This window comes from Phalacrocorax aristotelis, chromosome 14, assembly GCF_949628215.1.
Source record: "Phalacrocorax aristotelis chromosome 14, bGulAri2.1, whole genome shotgun sequence".
NCBI classification, from domain to species: Eukaryota; Metazoa; Chordata; class Aves; order Suliformes; family Phalacrocoracidae; genus Phalacrocorax; species Phalacrocorax aristotelis.
Genome location: NC_134289.1, coordinates 17,652,034 through 17,669,226, shown reverse-complemented (window position 1 = coordinate 17,669,226; position 17,193 = coordinate 17,652,034). Strand labels below are relative to the sequence as shown.

The window sequence follows — 17,193 nt, the reverse complement described above, 5'->3', positions numbered from 1 at the left end:
TGATCACATCATCCCTCTTCTACTCCAGTGACTGTAGGAACTTCCACTCTTAAGATGGGATTGGCCTTCTTGCAAGTATTGCAGCACCTGAAATCCATAGATGTCACAGGAGCCTGATTCTCTGCAAGTTTTGTGTCAGGCACCTAAACAGGACCGGTGCTTTTTTGCTACATTAAAGTGCAGTATTAAAACATATGCCCTAAATAAACCCCACAGGAATTACCTTTCCTCACTATTCATCCAGACAGAACAGAGGGGAAAAAAAGTAGGAACTCCTTTCCTTCAGCACAGAATTTAGACCAACCCAGTATTTCTATTTTTAATTACATCTATGATATTTCCTGTGGGTATAAGTCATGAATGCAGTTCCAGTATGCTGGGAGCAACATAAATATAGTAATTCCCAAAGGGATCTTATAGCTGTTATGCATGGGTCAGAGATTCCGTGAAATGCAAAATCTGACACGTTAAAAGCTTTTTAGCCCACATCCTTCCCTTCCCTTTCCTTTTCAAAGACAGAGTTAATGGATACTGAACAATGTTGCCCCAAATTTTGCCCACAAGGTATGGAAGTAGTAACTCAGTTGAAATAAAGTAATATTCAGCTATAAGCAACCATCTGGTTCTATCTCACTCAGGAAATGCATCAGAAATTCCTTTTTCATCCAAATTAACCTATCTGCCACTTCATGCTGACAACTGTGCAACCGAAGACAAGACACATGGAATTGTTTCCTCTGCAAATCATTCTAAGGGTGGGAAGGAGGAGTGCAACTTCACACCGCAGCATGCAAGTCTAGCCTCCTCCTGATTTCTTGCCTCTTATTTTCACGTGAGATCACTCAAAAGGAGTTAAGTAAGCTCTTCCCCTTACCAAATCTGATTATCAGCCCATAAAAACGCAAAAGATTCTGCACGTACCTCTGATCGCAGTCTGGTGAAGGAAAAACACTCATCAGCTGCTTCTCTCAGGAACAATGTTCTGTTTTAAAATAAATAAAAAATACTTTAAACAGTGCTTCTCTCTCTCTTCTTCCCTAATGGTAGCCTCCATCAGTGTTCGTAAACATTTACTTAGCAGGAGCACCTTCGCTCTTCAGAACCAAGGTAATGATTACATTACACTAACCATGGCGTGAGGACAGAACGAGGCCATGACAACAGCCGTGCTGGCACTGACTAGACGATGACGTAGGGTTGCACTGCAGCAGACTCGGTTGTGCAAGAGTGAGAAAGAGTGGGGCGAGATGAGAAAGACAAGTGCAGGGGGGGGAAAAAAAACACCAACCAAAACCATCCAACAACCCAGGAACCTGGATTTAAAGGTAAACCACAAAGCAAAAAGAAAGTTCACAGAACAAGCAAATGCAGTATGAGCTGAGAGAATTGGACATGCCAGCATAGGTCTAATGGGATTTCTCACGTCTGTCCATTAATACCCTTGCCTTTGAAACAGCCAACAAAGCAAACTATAAGATGCTGCCTTCTTTAGTCTTAGCCACAGCTAAATCAGTTCAGTAAAACTTCAGTGGTGTGACAAAGTCTGTGTAATCTATTGCCAAAGCCTTAAAGAGTCAGGACCATTAGGTATACTGTGAAACAAACCCAAACCACCAAAGGACAGAGTTACACCCTTCCTCCACCCCTCTACCTGGCTAGCGATCACACAGAGGAAAGTACTTTGTGAAGCTAACTGAAGCTCGGGAAACTTCTGTGCAGGAGTAGCTTGCCAGTGAGAGTGCCTCAGCAGAGTCAGCGAAATCCCAAGGGAGGGCACAGATTGGAACAGGGTCGGGGCTAAAAGGCTAATTTTACTATACCTGTTGGACAGCCCCTAAAGGCTGCCCTTCCGCATCAGCCCTGTCTTAACTACACAAGTCCTCTCCGGTAGCTTTTCAGCTCACACAGACCTTGATTCAGCAAAATCTCTGACCTTTGAGTTTCCGATAATCTTTAATACCTCTGCAGCCAATTAGTAAACAAGCAAGAACCACACTGTGCTGCCCATAAATATAACCGGTGCGCCCAGCTCCATGCCCTCCTCACAAATTTACAACAAGAGCAAAACTTTCTCTTCTCCTTTTTTCTGATTAGATGAAGATTAGTTTAGGAAAAAAGCACCTACCCTTCTTCAGCCTTCCTCAGTACACAACTCTGCTCCTTTATTTTGATCCATAATTCTTATGTTTCTCCACTAAACAGTTTGAGAAGGCAGAATGAGAAGCCCTGCACTCCTGGCCTCCACAGATCCCAACACACCAGGGTAAACATCAAAACAGCCAGATGCAACAGCAAAGCAACTGAACTACAAAAGGGGTGAATGTTTGATGTCACAGTAAAAGCAATAGACAACTAAAGAAATGTTTTTCACAGAACTGTGACAATCCAGTAAAACCCACTGAGGAAAACAATCAAATTAGGAGGTTGCTTATTAGTAGAATTTATATGATGGCAGTGGATAGGACCCTCACATATCCACTACCTCCATGGTAGTTGTTACGACCCACACAAGCAGAAACACCAACATCCTACTAATGGAATTTAAGTTTCCCATAGGGGTTGGCTGTCCCCTGATGTTTCACTACAACATACCTTGCGCTTTCTGATGAGGACTATTACCGAAGTGGTGACTTGGACAAAGCTGGTCTAGTTGGTTTTACTTTCCAGAATACAGCAGACTTGAGAAAACCCAAAAGGATCAACAGATCACAAATGTGGCGGGGACACTCAAAGGGGAACATAAGCTACAAATAATTTTCTCTTCAGCTTTATAAATGCAACTCGCTCACACTTACAGAAGCTCAGAAACCGTTATATCAATGAGGTAAAGAAACTCCTGCTCTTTACAGTCCCATGGTTTTCCACTAAGACATGTCACAACTGATAGAAGTAGAAACACAATAGGGCAGGGTAAGAGAAGAGGCAGAATTTAACACCAGTTGAATAGGGTAGCAAGGAATTTAAACTGAATGCAGTAATTCATATGTAGCCAGTGAAGAAACATGAAGAACAGAGTGACATTATCAAGCAGATAGATTTTTTCCATCAATAGAATATGACTGGAACTGGCCAAATCTGATTTCACTGCAAGGTTTATTTTAAAGAACCTTAAACTAAAGGAGTGGTTTAAAGCAACGGTAAAGGGATGATGCTGCTGTCATTTCCACAGAAAGCCAAGTGAGGTGGCAAAAACCTTGCCTAACGATTTCCCATTTACCTCCTCCATACATACTCATCTGCCTCTGTCGTCCATGAGAAGCAAACAGATCTGTATGTTTGGAAAGCCCTGAGCACAAAGTGCACGTTACCACCATTACCAACAGCTGCTAAGCACCACCTCCCAAATGATTGTCAGAGAAGGCAACACCACATTTCATCTCTACTCATCAAAGCATTTACTAATGGAAATGAACCTCTGCCTAGCACACAAGCAATTCTGGAAAGACGTCATTAACTCTAGGAGCATCAAGTCTTTTCCCATGTTTGCATTTAGTTTCAAATTTACCAGCTATAACAGCAAAGTGGGAACGCTCGGGAGCTTGTGCTGCAGCCATGAAGGCTCCTGCAGCGGCTCCCGTTAGCAGGGTGCATGCCGTATGGAGACTCAATAAGCAATGACATTTGTATTGCTGACAGTTTTATTTCTTTAAACATCAGCCAAACTGGAAGTTTCACTTCACTTTTTACTTCACAAAAAAAGGCCAAACCTGAGCATAACAGATGCTGTCTGGAATGCTCAGGACATATACAAAAGCATGTGTGTGGTCTCCTTCACCATTATGAGATAAAACAGCTTTCAGGAAAATGAGAAGGGTGCTTAGTTTTTCTAAACATAAAAACGTTAATATTTACACTAATCAAATACAGCAGGGTCCACTTAGTCAGAAAAACAGTATTCACATGGGAGCCCAACCAAGTAGAACTATTTTCCCATGAAGATCTTATCCTCAGTCTGGGCAAACAACCCAAGCCACGGTAGAAGACAACAGTTCTGCTCTATATGTCTGCAGAAATTACACCAAAGAAACACAGCAGTCCTTAGTCTTGTCAAATAAGGGGGGTCAACAAAACCACTACCATGGCTTTCTGGAGGGCAGTCTTTGGCCTGTTCGGGATGCTGGTTGACAGAGTCCCTGGGAGGCAGTCCTGAGGGCAAAGGGGTGCAGGAAGGCTGGGCACTCTTCAAGATGGAAACCTCAAAGGCGCAGCAGCAGGCTGTCCCCAAGTGCCACAAGACGAACCACGGCCTGGCTGAAAAGGGAGCTTTTGCTGGGACTCAGGAAAAAAAACCAGAGTTTACCACTTTTGGAGGAAGGGGCAGGCAACTCAAGAAGAGTACAGGGATCTCGTTAGGTCATGCAGAGAGAAAAGCAGAAAGGCAAAAGCCCAGCTAGAACTCAGTCTGGCTGCTGTTGTAAGAGAAGAAAAAGGCAGAGCCACCTGGGGAAGGAGAAGCATCGATTCGACAATGTAAAGCAAATGGCTTAGCATGGTTCATCATTCAGCCAATGCCTACTTCAGATCTTGGATGTCCTCGTGTAGTATCACCCTGCCTGCACACAACAAAAGAAAGGATTCCTCCCTATAGGCCTGATCGTGGCGTGGCGGGCATGTGACCGAGACCCTGTCTGCCATCAGCACGGCTGTGCTTACATGCTGGCCCTGACTGCTCCAGCAGACCACCTTTAGAAAGGCCAGTGCAAGCAACGAAATGTTAAAACTGTAATGCTATCTGTCTTTGCCTCTGCCCTTTTCTCTCCTGCTATCATCTAGCTGTATGTCTCCCAACAAGCAAAAAAGCAAACCAACACCAATGAAAGCCAATGGGGAAAAAGATATCGTTAACATCCTTCTTCCCAACGCTACAGCCTAGCAGCTAAAATCTCGCCATCTTTATGAGAATACAACTGTAAAAAAGGGGGGAATGAGTACAACTAAAACATTAGGAAAAGATCTCTACTCGTTCTCTTTTGCTTTCTGCTCTCATCACATGGGTAGGAAGGAAACAGCTTTCTCAGCTGATGAACTTCCATTGCTACAATTCTCTCTCTCCCCCCTTCTTTGTTTCTGACTGTTCCTCAATGAGCAAAGAATGGTATTGAATAAGGAAAAACTATGATTTATTAGACAGCTACATCTTAAAAAACTGTCAGTTTCCATCCTGCCACAGAGCCACAGCCCTCTGACAGCAATGCTGTAATTAAGTTGATAGCACTGAGCATCTCTGAATTACTGGGTTGAAGTAGCAGCGCACTGCATTTAAACCTCTCACCCCATTCAGATCATTTAAACAATTCTGCTCAGGGCTTGTTTAGGCTAATCCTACCCAAAGCATTCAAAATTAAGAGCACCCAAAAGAACTAAAGACGCCTGGTTTGGTACTAGCCTTTCCCTGGTCTTAGTAAACCGTGGCTCATAGAGACAAAGCAATGCCCTATCTCCCTTATACCAGTCATAAAGCCATCGTTATCTTAAGAAAAATAGCATTTAAAAGAAATAGCAAACAAGTAACTGGATTAATGAAAGGCAATCATGTGTTAGGTTTCCAGACAGCCTGAAAACACCTAGGAGCCCAAATCCCACAGGAATGAACTTAATGTCAACAGAAGGATATGCAAAGGCTTTGTGCCTAAACGGTGACCCCCAATTTACAGTGAAGTTGACAGCTACCATAGAGAATTTCAAGAGGAAGAGGGTCATTTATTTCTCTCATTTTATTCCTCCCTTAAATAAAGCAAATTAAGTCAGAAGCCTGCTGACTTTAAGTCCATGTAATTCCTTCTCTACATTTTTCATTTATCATTGTCAATATTTGATCTGGACAGTGTTGCCTCTTCAGGCTCCTTATGCTTGCTTTTATCTCTGTCTTTTATCATAAAGCAAAGGGCACTCTACATTGCAGAGAAGATTCCTCCAATATCTAAGATGATGGGGGGAACGACACCAAAATATAAATGGCTCCTTACTTAACCCCACAAACGTGCCTACAGTGTTATGAATCGGCAATTTCAAGTTATGATTCACCTCCACCAAGGAGCTAATTAAAACTAAAATTAACATCGCTCATTTTTTATAAATTGAAAAACCAATAAAGCCAATAATCTATACTCAAATAAAAGGTATAAAACACGTGTTTAATATGACTGTAAAGACACAGTGCAATAAAGAAAATGGAGTTTTACCCATAATTCAGTTCTAATTTGAGGTTTAAACAGCTCTCCTTGTATGTGCTTTGAGGTTCATAGTAGTAACTTCCCATATGCCCAATAGGTGGCCATAGCATGGCTGGCTGTACGGAAAAGATACACAATGAGAAGAGATACTCCATCCAATAAACCAAATAAAAACTGCAGATACAGGGCTTCTTCCTGGATGCAAACGCACAAAGCTGAATTAAATAAAAATCTGGAAAAATAAATAAGACACCTTGAAGCCAAATTGTGAAAGCGTAAGGCTTGTTAGCAGATTGGCTGTATCCGCACCTGTTTAATTAGGTGCATTTTGCCTTTTTCAGTAGGGGAGAGGAAGAAAATTGGCACACATGGAAACAGAAAACAGGTTAAAATAATTCATGCTTTCAGGGGGATGAGGGGAAAGAAGAAATCAAAACTTCTTACTCAATCACCTTTCACGTGCTCAGCCAACACTCAGCCCAAAGTCAGCTTAGCCAATGATCAGAAACAGACACAGATCTTCAGGATCTTTCCTCCACTTTGAGGTATGATAACTTTCTTTCTCTTTCCACCCAGTTTTCTCACGCTCCGCTCCTCACTGCTGCTGCTTTCCAAAATGCCTCTCTACCCAGCCACTGGTAGCAAAGGCTGCAGGTACAGACAGCTGGTGAGGAACGCACCAATGCAGAACACACTCTTCCCTCCTCCCTGGGGGTTCCCAACAGCTGAGGTTGGCTATATTAAGGCCGAATTATCACCAAACTTTCCCACAAATGGAGATAGATACTTGAACCATCCACAGAAGTCTCCACTACCATATGACCTTGTTTGGAAGAATATTTAGATTCTCTATTTTAACTCTGCCTACCATCCTCTCTTCCTTTATATTTTGTGGGGTGCAGCAGTAAAACAACATGATACACAAATCAATTTTAAAAGACTATAAATGGTGCAGCTGCTTGATCCTATTTTTCATTTTGCCTAGAAAAAAAGAAGTCTTTGCATGAACCAGTAATTCTCATTCTCATTTTCCACAATGCTACAGATTGTGGCTACTGAAAGAGTAGCGCCAGAACAATGTGAGGAGAGGAGTATCAATTCTTTTAATGCTACAGGTGCAAGGACTTGGCCACATCCTTTCACTTGGTATTTTGAAGTCAACAATCTGACTGTGGTTGAATTGTCGGGAAGAATGGCATCTGAAAAAAGGTACACATGATCAACGAACCTGAGCTCAAGGAACACTGTAAATGCTTTGAGATCAGTAGTCAGAAAAGCCTGCAGATTCTCTAGGACACTGGGTTATGATCAGGGAGAAGTGTCAGTACTTACAGATTGACTCATGGAAGCGCGACTAAAGCAGCTCCGTGCGGCAATGTTTGAGAGTCGCTGACCCAGAAAGGCACTAAAGCAAAGCTGTACGTAACACTCCCAATGCCGGCACTCAGCTCCGCGCTCTGCTGCTGGAAGGAAAACACTGCACAGAGCTCCACAATTTCATAGTTCACATAAACACCTAAGGGAGCTTTTGTGCTTGCACTGAAATGAAAATTTCTACTTCCCTTCTTAATTTCTGTTCATACCTCAAGCTAGAAGCTCTCTGCTGCCTTCCTGCTTTCTCTTCCCCCGTCTTATTCTCCCTTTCACAGTGATTCTGAGTCAATCAGTGAATAAATTCCCTGTGCTTCCATGACTTTCCTGGCTTCACTGGAACACCAGCAAAGGCCCCCTTCCCACTCCTCTCTCATCCCAAGAGATTGAAGCATACACAACTTTCCCTGAGCATCATTTCGGAATAAGGACACACTTGTGTTTGTAAGAGAGGCATCCAGCCAACTGGAGGTTTCTCTATGGCTTCACTAAGTGCAAAGCCTTTTAGACTTGTAGATTGAGCCAAAACCCTGACCTACCATGCCCTTGTGGGACCAACAATACTCTTCCACTACTTAAGAGAAAATACACAAACTGTCTGCTTAAAACGCATGCGACACAGCAATTGAATATTATAACTGTATACTATCAAACAGTTTGATATACTATCAAATGGTGTTTCAGTAGAAGAAACGCTGCAGGGTCTGGTGTGCAGTACAGATTTTAAGACTTTCAATCACTCTGCCCCACTTTAAGGCAGGTAGAAAAAAAATATGCAAAAGTAGAAGCTTCATTTTGAGCTTTAGACCACATTTACATGCCAGCGTGAGAATCTGATCTAATGCTTGTCACAACCACCAGAGGTATTTCCACTGAACTCAACAAGCACAGGGTCAGGATTTAAATTTATGTTGTGCCAGTATTTGTACATACATTTATGTATACAAACACCATGCTGTGCAGTATTATAATTATTTTTTGGCATGGAAATGTCTAAGCATTACACATGAATCACAGCAAAGGGTTGGGGTTTTTTAATAATATTTAAAAACTTCTTTCTCCTTTGGGACCCAACCATAACCCATTCTTATCTCTGTAATAACATACGATTTTCACCTCACTAATCTTCTCCCCTCCTCAATACAAAAAGAGAATTTGCAAAGTGGATGACTAACCAAACCCCTTATAGTTAAGGCTCACTCTGCTTAGGTATTTTGACACTCCTAAGCTATATTTTTCTACTCATTTTTTGAAAATGCATGTTCCTTTTGTTTCAACAGATTTACAATTCACAAAGTCAGAGACAGTGCCCCATCTGAGTTACCTCATAAATCAGCAAAAACGTCAGGGGAAACTGACTTTTTTATCCTAGCAGTGCAAACAGAAATTGCCCTTGTCCAGCCTTATTTACCAGACCATCTTGCCGGTGAACTGCATAACCTCGCACTGCGTCCTGAACGCATCCGTGCTCCTGCGGACCTAGGCAGTTACAGATTATAGGGCTTTTCATGGGAAACACTTTTTTTTTTCTTATTCCTTCCCTTCAGCTTAACTACCAGTCCAACCTGAACAGCATAAAACCAGACAAAAGGGAAATAATTTCCCAAATACCAACACTCATACCACTTTGTACCTCTGCCATCTCACCCTTGCCCAGACTTAAGTCTGACTCAACTGCCAGAAGAAAACCAGAGCTGTTTAAATACATTAGCATTTAAGTCCTGTGTCAACAGAATAATAGCAAAGGTCTCCCTAAAACAAGCTAAGTAAAATTTTTCTTATTTGCAGGACAGCAAAATGGAGGAACAGAGCACAAGCCTGGACACTTACCATGTCAGCAGCAAAATCAGGAGTGTGAGGTTGCAAGAACAGAGTTCAGAGGCTCCTAACCCATTGCCTTTTTGCCTCTGGAGCACTAATTTCTGCCTGCCCAGAGCACCCCGCTGATTTTTTGCATCACATGGAGCACAGGCCAGACTGTGCAGTCTCTGAGGTTGTTGGCATAGCCAGGGCTGGGACCGTGGGGCTCTCAAAGTTGTGTCTTCCAGGTGTCATCCTTTGTCACCACAAATATTAAATATCAAACGTTCGATACAGGGCACCTTCACGTGTTTACCAAAGGGAAAAGGCAGTCACTTGATGCAAAAACAATCTTCCACTAAAAATCACTGTTCTTTCCTTTTTTCCTAGAACCTTCTTGTCAATTCCAGCTCAGCCTCAGTTATATCTTTTCACTACCAAAGAATGTCCCACACTGTGTCACAAAATCATGGAGAACATTTTTTTCCAGCAACAAGACAACTGATATCTTCTTACCAAGCAGAACAAGAATAGTTCTTCTAACAAAATCAGATTTTGCAAGTTATCAGAGCCATCTCTTCCCTGCTTCAATGGTGGCTGGATAACAGTTTTCTGTCCCTTTCGATGCCTTTTTTGTCTATCTCAGCTGGACTCAAGCTAGTAAGTTTCTCATTACTGAAATAACTATGCCAAGGTACTGGCAGATGGTCCTATGTTCCAAGCACATCTTCCCATTCCCTCCCTCCCAGAAGCCCTAATCTATACACAGTGTAATCGTCACAAAAACATATGCTCCCTGACAGAAAGCTTCCCTCCATTATCTCTGTTCTCTAGGGGATTGCCCCTGAAACCTCAGTGACATTAAGCAACTCCCTTCCTACGCAAGTCTCAGTTTCCTATATGCCTGAAAACACATTCACTAGGTCCTGGCCAAAGCACCTGTAATGAGACTTAAAGTCCTTGCTAATCTCTTCATAGTACTTTCCATAGCCTAGTCCATTACTAAGCAAAATGCACATGCACATATATATGCATATTAAAAAAAAAAAAAAATATATGCCTCATATTTCTTACGTGTAATACTTTGCCAGTGTTTTATTTACAGGTCCCTCTAACAGTACAGAAGCCTTTCTCTTAGATGAAAAACCATATAGCATAATTTATTACATTGGTCACCAGTAAATCTCTTGTGCAGCACTTCCATTTAAATGCTGAGTGAGTCAGTCACTAATTGGGTATCTCATATATCTTAAAATAATCTGTTTCATCTACTGGCTCCCTCTCCCCCATCAATTTAACCAGATTATTGTGATTGATGAATTCATTAATACGGTCATTGTATCCCGAGAACGTAGCAACTTCTACAGAGAAAGTTTCAGGAACGAAGAGCAAGTGTCTCACTTTTGCACACAGATAGTTATGAGCGGAGGCATAAATGAATGCTGTCAGGTTCCCAGCTGTGGGGAGGGCCGCACAAAGGTTATTTCTAGACACCTAGGATCACTTTAGCTGGCTTTGCTGGAGCTCCTCAGAGAAGGCTAGGGGTATGATGGGCACAGACAGGCCACTATAATGTGAAGGGATGTTTTAGCTCTGCAAATGGACTCTGAACCTTCTGAAAAATAATTTCTTTCCAGAGGGAGAGAACATTTTATCGTCAGTTCTTCTCTGCATTTAACCCCAACAGTACCAAACATCTTTCCCCTGCTGCAGATAGGGGAAAACATCGACAGGAGGTAGAAAAGCCTCCCTTTAATCTTTGCTGCCTCCTTTTCAACTTCAAGCTGTACATCAACAACGTCAAAGTAAGACCTTCTCTCATATTGTGTAACACCTTAAATCACTCCTGATTGTTGTAGGGAATAACTTAAGCTTAGTAACTCCAAAATTACCTGCCTTACAAAAGGTGAAAGAGTTAAAAAGCACGTTCATTTCTAGACTGAAACAAAACCTGATAGGTCAAATACAGGCAACGGTGGACAAGAAAAGAGAGTGAGAAACATTATTTAGCTAGGAGTAAAAATAACATAATTATGCTTCTGTAGCTTTTGTCATTCAAAAATAAAGGAGCCAAAGCAGTTGATAGTGCACCTTCCCAATCCAACCAAACAGTAAAGGAGAGGAAAATAGAAGCACTTACCAGGGAAAAAAATAACTACAGAAAAGCATGCAACAGCATTGCTCAAGTATCCAGGAGCTGTGACCTGATATAAATGACCTCCACCTGTGCTTACTAGTTGGCTTAAATGGTATTCACAAATGAGACAATTCTGCCTTTAGCTGTAACTTCATATCTTTCTAAAAGCATCATAAACCAGATAAAAAATCATATTACTTAACAACATGGTAAGACACCAAATTCCTAGGGAGAAAACCTAGTCTCTACCTTTTGCTGTCTGTCAGAGCAACATCCAAGATGACATGGAGCATCTGAGGATCAAAAAGGCTCTCGGTGAGCATCTGTCAAGTGGAGAATTTGGATGAGGATTGCTTTGGGAGCATGGCCAGCCCTGTAAACAGCAGCAAGCAAACAGGAAAGGCTACTTGTTGGAGCAATGCACAATAGGCTTCCAGAAACTAAACACTCCCTACGTAATTAAAGCAATTTATTACAGTTATGTGGCTTCACACATTTGCAAATGCATTTCCTCCTTTTCAGTCTTGGAGTGATGTGCATATTCATGCAAACTGAAAGGAAGTATGTAAACAGTTTTGAAAATACAAGAAGAAAGTGTGAGAACGGAACATTTGATATGGCATTATCTTGCAAATGCCTCCAGATTCCTCTCTGGTCACTGTGTGGGCAGCACATTCCCAGGGCAGAGAGCGGGGTGGGCGGGAGAAGGGGGACTGTAAAGCTATTCATGAATTGCATTTTGTCTTTTCCCACTGAGGTTCATTGGTGACCTACTGGAGCACTCGGGAGGAGAGAGGGCTTGTTCCTGCAGGAAACGCAGGCACAAGGAACCTCCATTGCCCATTGCCCATCACGCTGGAGGGGGCCAGGCCAAGGGAGCGTGGCCCTCTTGCCAACTCCCTGCCCACACAGGGCCTTTTAATTGCTCTGCTCGGGCCGCTCGCCCACTTTGCACTCTGTCATTTGGAGGTACCATACGCAATCATTCCAGAAGAAAGTCTATCCACCACAATGAAATTTTTATAAACCGGGCAGTCCTTTCCGTAGCCCCCGCATAAATAAAAATATATTGTCTCGATCGCCTAGACTTTTCCTGACCCTTCCGAAGTTCATAGATGTAAGCAACAGCTCCCTGAGACAGGTGAACTGAAGAGGACAGTGGAGGACCTGTGCTCATCACAGCTATGCTGACCAACAACGCCTTGGGGTGCCCAGTGCTGGCAAAATAAAGTCTCCACATGCTGCATCATACACCTAGCTGCTTTAAACACAGGAACCATCCTACATCTCCTTGCTATGGAAATTCCCCATCACACAGCACGTTATTTTTTCCAACTGCAGACACTGGTAGAAGTAGAAATGCAGCTTACTAGGAAAGGACTCTACCCAGGATTTTCCTCTCGACCATCCTCTGCCAGCAGATCCTCCTTCCCCCCATTCACCAGTACCCTCTGTAGCACAGGGCAGCTCCATAAACCAAGGCAACGCCAGAAAGCAAGGCCTGTCTGGAGCTCTGAAGACAGGGATACATTTTGAAGCCATGGTATAGAAAAAAACGTGCAATTGCTGAAAAGTGATGATAAGCCCCAAGTACATTACTGGTGTAGGCTGGCTATGGACAGAACAGCACTGAATAGTGCCCACAAGGTAGGAGGTAAAGGAAGAGGGTGGAAAAAGCAGGAAACACAGATGGAGACTCTGGGTAGCTGGTTTACTGCACAGCCCACCATTACTCCAGGTACCCCTTACAGCAGAGGGATGTGGAGATGACAGTGCTGTGGTCCAGCCCTGGCCCCCTTCAAAATGTTCTCCTTGGGAGAGGCACCAAGATGCACTCATGCACAGTAGCCTGTAAAAGCAGTAAGAAGACTGAGGTCTTCTGAGTTCAGGGTTAATTTCTGTCCCATTTTTAGACTGGTAACATCTGGGGCTCAAGAGACTGATGTAGGATGAAGAATGATATAAAAGAGAGAGAAAATTACTCAGCCATGTAAGAAGAGAACGACATAACAAGCAAAACTGAAATGCAATAGAATGACAGAAGTCACTAGGCAGTGACCACAGTGGGCTGTAAACCAGAGTACATCACATTAATAGGTAGGAAAAGATTTGTCATATGCAGAGGATTACATAGAGTCTAATAAAAACATTCTGTATTAAGAGAAAAACATAACCCAATTCATATGGAAACAACTTTCAGGTTATACAAATCATGGTACCAAAAGCAGAACACAAATTCAGGAAAAATGGCATGTAACTGGCATAAAGCAAACTGTCAGTAAAATCTGACAGAATCATAACCCTGGCAAAGAGCAAATATATCTATTTGAACTAATAAAATGTAACAGTAGGAAAATATTTTAAAGATTTGAAGTAGCAAACACTGTACTCTATAAAAGTAGGAACGGTGGCACAGTGAGTTTCTGATTAATAAACCTGACTTCGGTAGCTTGCACATGAGTTGAGATAAGGATTTGGTTTTTGTGCAGCATTCATAGAGCATCCAGAACAGCTGGCACCTGATCTGTGCTGAGGACTTTATGCACTTTGGCAATACAAACAAATTGTAATCCAAACAGTAATTTCATACATACGTATTCCCCTCAGAAAAATCGAATTAAGAAGAAGAAACATTATGATACATTATATTTAAGGTTAATAAAAGCAAAGTACTAAACAGTGAAAATTTTAACCACTTATACTTTTTTTTAAACAGGTTAATAAATAAATTACTAACTCAAAAAAAGGGGGAAAACTAGACAGCTTCATGAAGGCACGCTGTGTGCCTAATAAGTAGCGACAGTAAAAAATGCAGTAAAAACGCAAATGGTTATGTTGATGTATAAAGAATTAAAAGGTGAGTAGTACAATAACTAACGTGTTTTCTACTGTGAAACACTTTATCCTAAAACAACAGAAAAACATAATGTAAGTAACATAACATAAGTAACGGATTGAAATTGCTAATTGAAAAAATAACATGAAGAAAAAAACATCTGAAGTCTGTTGGTTTTGTTTTCTTTTTCTTCTTCCCTTTTTTTTCTTAGTTTTTTAAAAATCCAATGGGAGGTTTAAGAAGCATAGAAAAAAATCCAAAACAGTCAGGAGGAGAGACTGGACAGATTAAGTACTATTAATTTGGTTTCCTAATAAAATAACAAGGGAATACACAGTGAAATTTAGGGGAAACAACTGGGTAATTTGAGACTATATAGTCTCACATCACACACAATTATCCAGTAGTGCTTACTATGGCATTAACACTGTTGTTAAGAAAACTATGAAACATTAATATTTATAATAAGCATATTTGAATTAATAACAATAAACATCAATCACAAAGCATATCCTGTTTCAAGGTACAACATAATAAACATCTAGGAAAAGTGCAATACAATAATCTTCTACAGAATTTTTTTCTGAAACAATGAGAGCTACTGTTGGTAAGGGAAGAACTTTGAATCTTGATGGACAGATGCTCTGATCCACTATGGGCAATGGAGAAGACATACCAGTAGCAGTGTCTTTGGCAGGAAAAACATGTTGTAAATTGTATCACTGTAGCTACAGTGATAAAAAGTCTTATGAAGCATGCCACACAAACACAGAACAAGAGGTGCTTATAGCTTAAACTTAAGAAGAGAGACAACAGAAAGATGTATAGGGCAAAGCTGCAACAGAAGGTAAGACAACAGCAATCAACTCGTCTAACTTTAATAAAGTCAAGGAGTGTTGGGTTTTTTTAGGTGTTTTGAATATTTCTAGAGACCTTCCTAAATATGAGAGGCAGAATGGGAGGATGACACTTTGATGATTTACAGGTACAGGACGGAAGCCATTATCATAGACCTGAGATAAAAGAAACTATATACTGCCACAAAAAGGAAGACACGTTTTTTTGACAAGATCTTATGTTTGCTGCTATATAAGTAGATCCTTTCACTTTAGGATCCCTTTCATCCCAAGAACCCATATTGGCCAGACAGTGACTGCTACCTCCCACTGTTGGTCCTGCAGCAAGTACGGGGAGACAGAAAAGAGACTTTTTGCTATGTGCCATGTGTTGTTTACCAGTACGGTGGGTGGCTGGTGTCAGGCAGCAACAGCTTTAAAAAACAAAAATCCCCCCAAGATACCACCAGCAAGAAAAGAAACACTAACCCTCTGCTCTCCTGTTTTCACCATTACAATAGTTTCAGCATCAAAAAGACGGTGATCTTGCAGGTAGTTTGTTCCACCTCTTCTCGCTACTTCTTCACCAGAAATGACTCAGCTGGTACAACATCATCTGGTCTTAAGGTGCATCAAGGCCTGGCTGCTCCAAGAGAGAAAGAGCAGGAGACCCCAGGGCACTTATTGGGTGCCATCCCAGCACATCTGAACATGTCGGGAGAACTGTGTGCTGGTGACAAGGTCCATTGACAGTTCCAGGCAAGGAGAGTGGTCCAAGGGCCACCTGGGGGTCCAGTTAGAAGCAAAAGGAGATGGACCCAGACACAGGACAAGACAGAAAACATGCTATCTACAGCATAAGTTCATGATCCATGCAGGATACAACCCTAGAGACAGATGAGGAGACAGGCATACCTTCCATGACACTCGGGCCAGGACTGAAGGCCCAGGCCTGAGCTGGAGGGCAGTCCCTGGACCCCTGGGGACAGTGCACAGGTGGGGGTCCCGCATGAAGGTTCTCAGGGCACTGGTGCCCTCAGGGACTGATGCTTAGGCTGGTTTCTGCAACCTCCCAGTGCAAGGAAGTGCTGTGAACATCTGAAGGCACAGACAGATGACATGCCAAAGATATGGTATCGAGGGTGGTTTATATTCATACATTCTACTGTCCCCATGGGAATATACACAAAATCGCATATATTTGAGAGCAGTTTTCCTACTAATTATGTAAACATATTCCTGTTGAACAGTGGGGGGAACAAAAAATACTTTTTTCCCCACTTCAGCTGCACTAGAGTGCTCTCCTGTAATTGCTCTTCCAACCCATACTGGCCTCTTTATACCAGTGCAACCTCCACTCAGCTATATCTTAAACAGTCTGAAGGAGCATTGTGCCTCCAGCAATCACCATCCCAAGTGTTCTTGAAAATACAGGCAGTACACCTGCATGCCCTCCTTCAATGCTCTGCTATTGTCTCTCACACCTCTTCAAAGATCAGGGAAGGGGGTCCTCACCTTCAAGAGGTGGCAGTCCTGGAAGGTCGAAGGAAGGAGAATAGTGAGGAGGTGTGACATGAGCAGGGAAAGCAAACCTAAACAGAAGATAAAATCTTCTGGACCAATTCCTTTCACATAAGCAGTGCTGGGCTTGTCTATTCCTATACACTTTAAAATTTCCTCTGTTTCACTGCTGCCAGTGCCCGCAGGGGTTGTGGTGTGAAGTGCTGCACTGTACCAGTTTCCCAGGCACAGCCATTACACCTGTATGCCAGTTTGAATGGGAGATACCCATTTTCCTCTTGCCTGGTATTTCCTTGCTTTAAAACACTTGACTAGCATGGTTCAAAATTTAAAACCAAACACATGCTTCTCTGCATGTTGGAGGAAAAATCCAGGCCCAAGAGTTTCATTACACACATTCAATACGGCCATGAAGAAGAGTACTATGGATGCAGAAAAATAACAGCCTTCTGTGATTCGCTGAGTTTTGACACATAAAACTGCCATAATTATTAAATTTTTGATTCAAAATCATATTCC

The 17,193-nt window shown here is 42.1% G+C and overlaps 1 long non-coding RNA gene across 3 annotated transcripts in view; it reads right to left on the bottom strand.

Moving 5' to 3' along the window:
* The window catches only part of LOC142064450 (uncharacterized), a 112,732-nt gene that overhangs the window by 25,391 nt on the left and 70,148 nt on the right, over positions 1-17,193 (bottom strand). For all 3 annotated transcript variants that reach the window (XR_012663108.1, XR_012663107.1, XR_012663109.1), the window contains exon 3: positions 922-982. This is a non-coding gene — a long non-coding RNA (uncharacterized LOC142064450). The remainder of the gene's footprint in view (positions 1-921; positions 983-17,193) is intronic.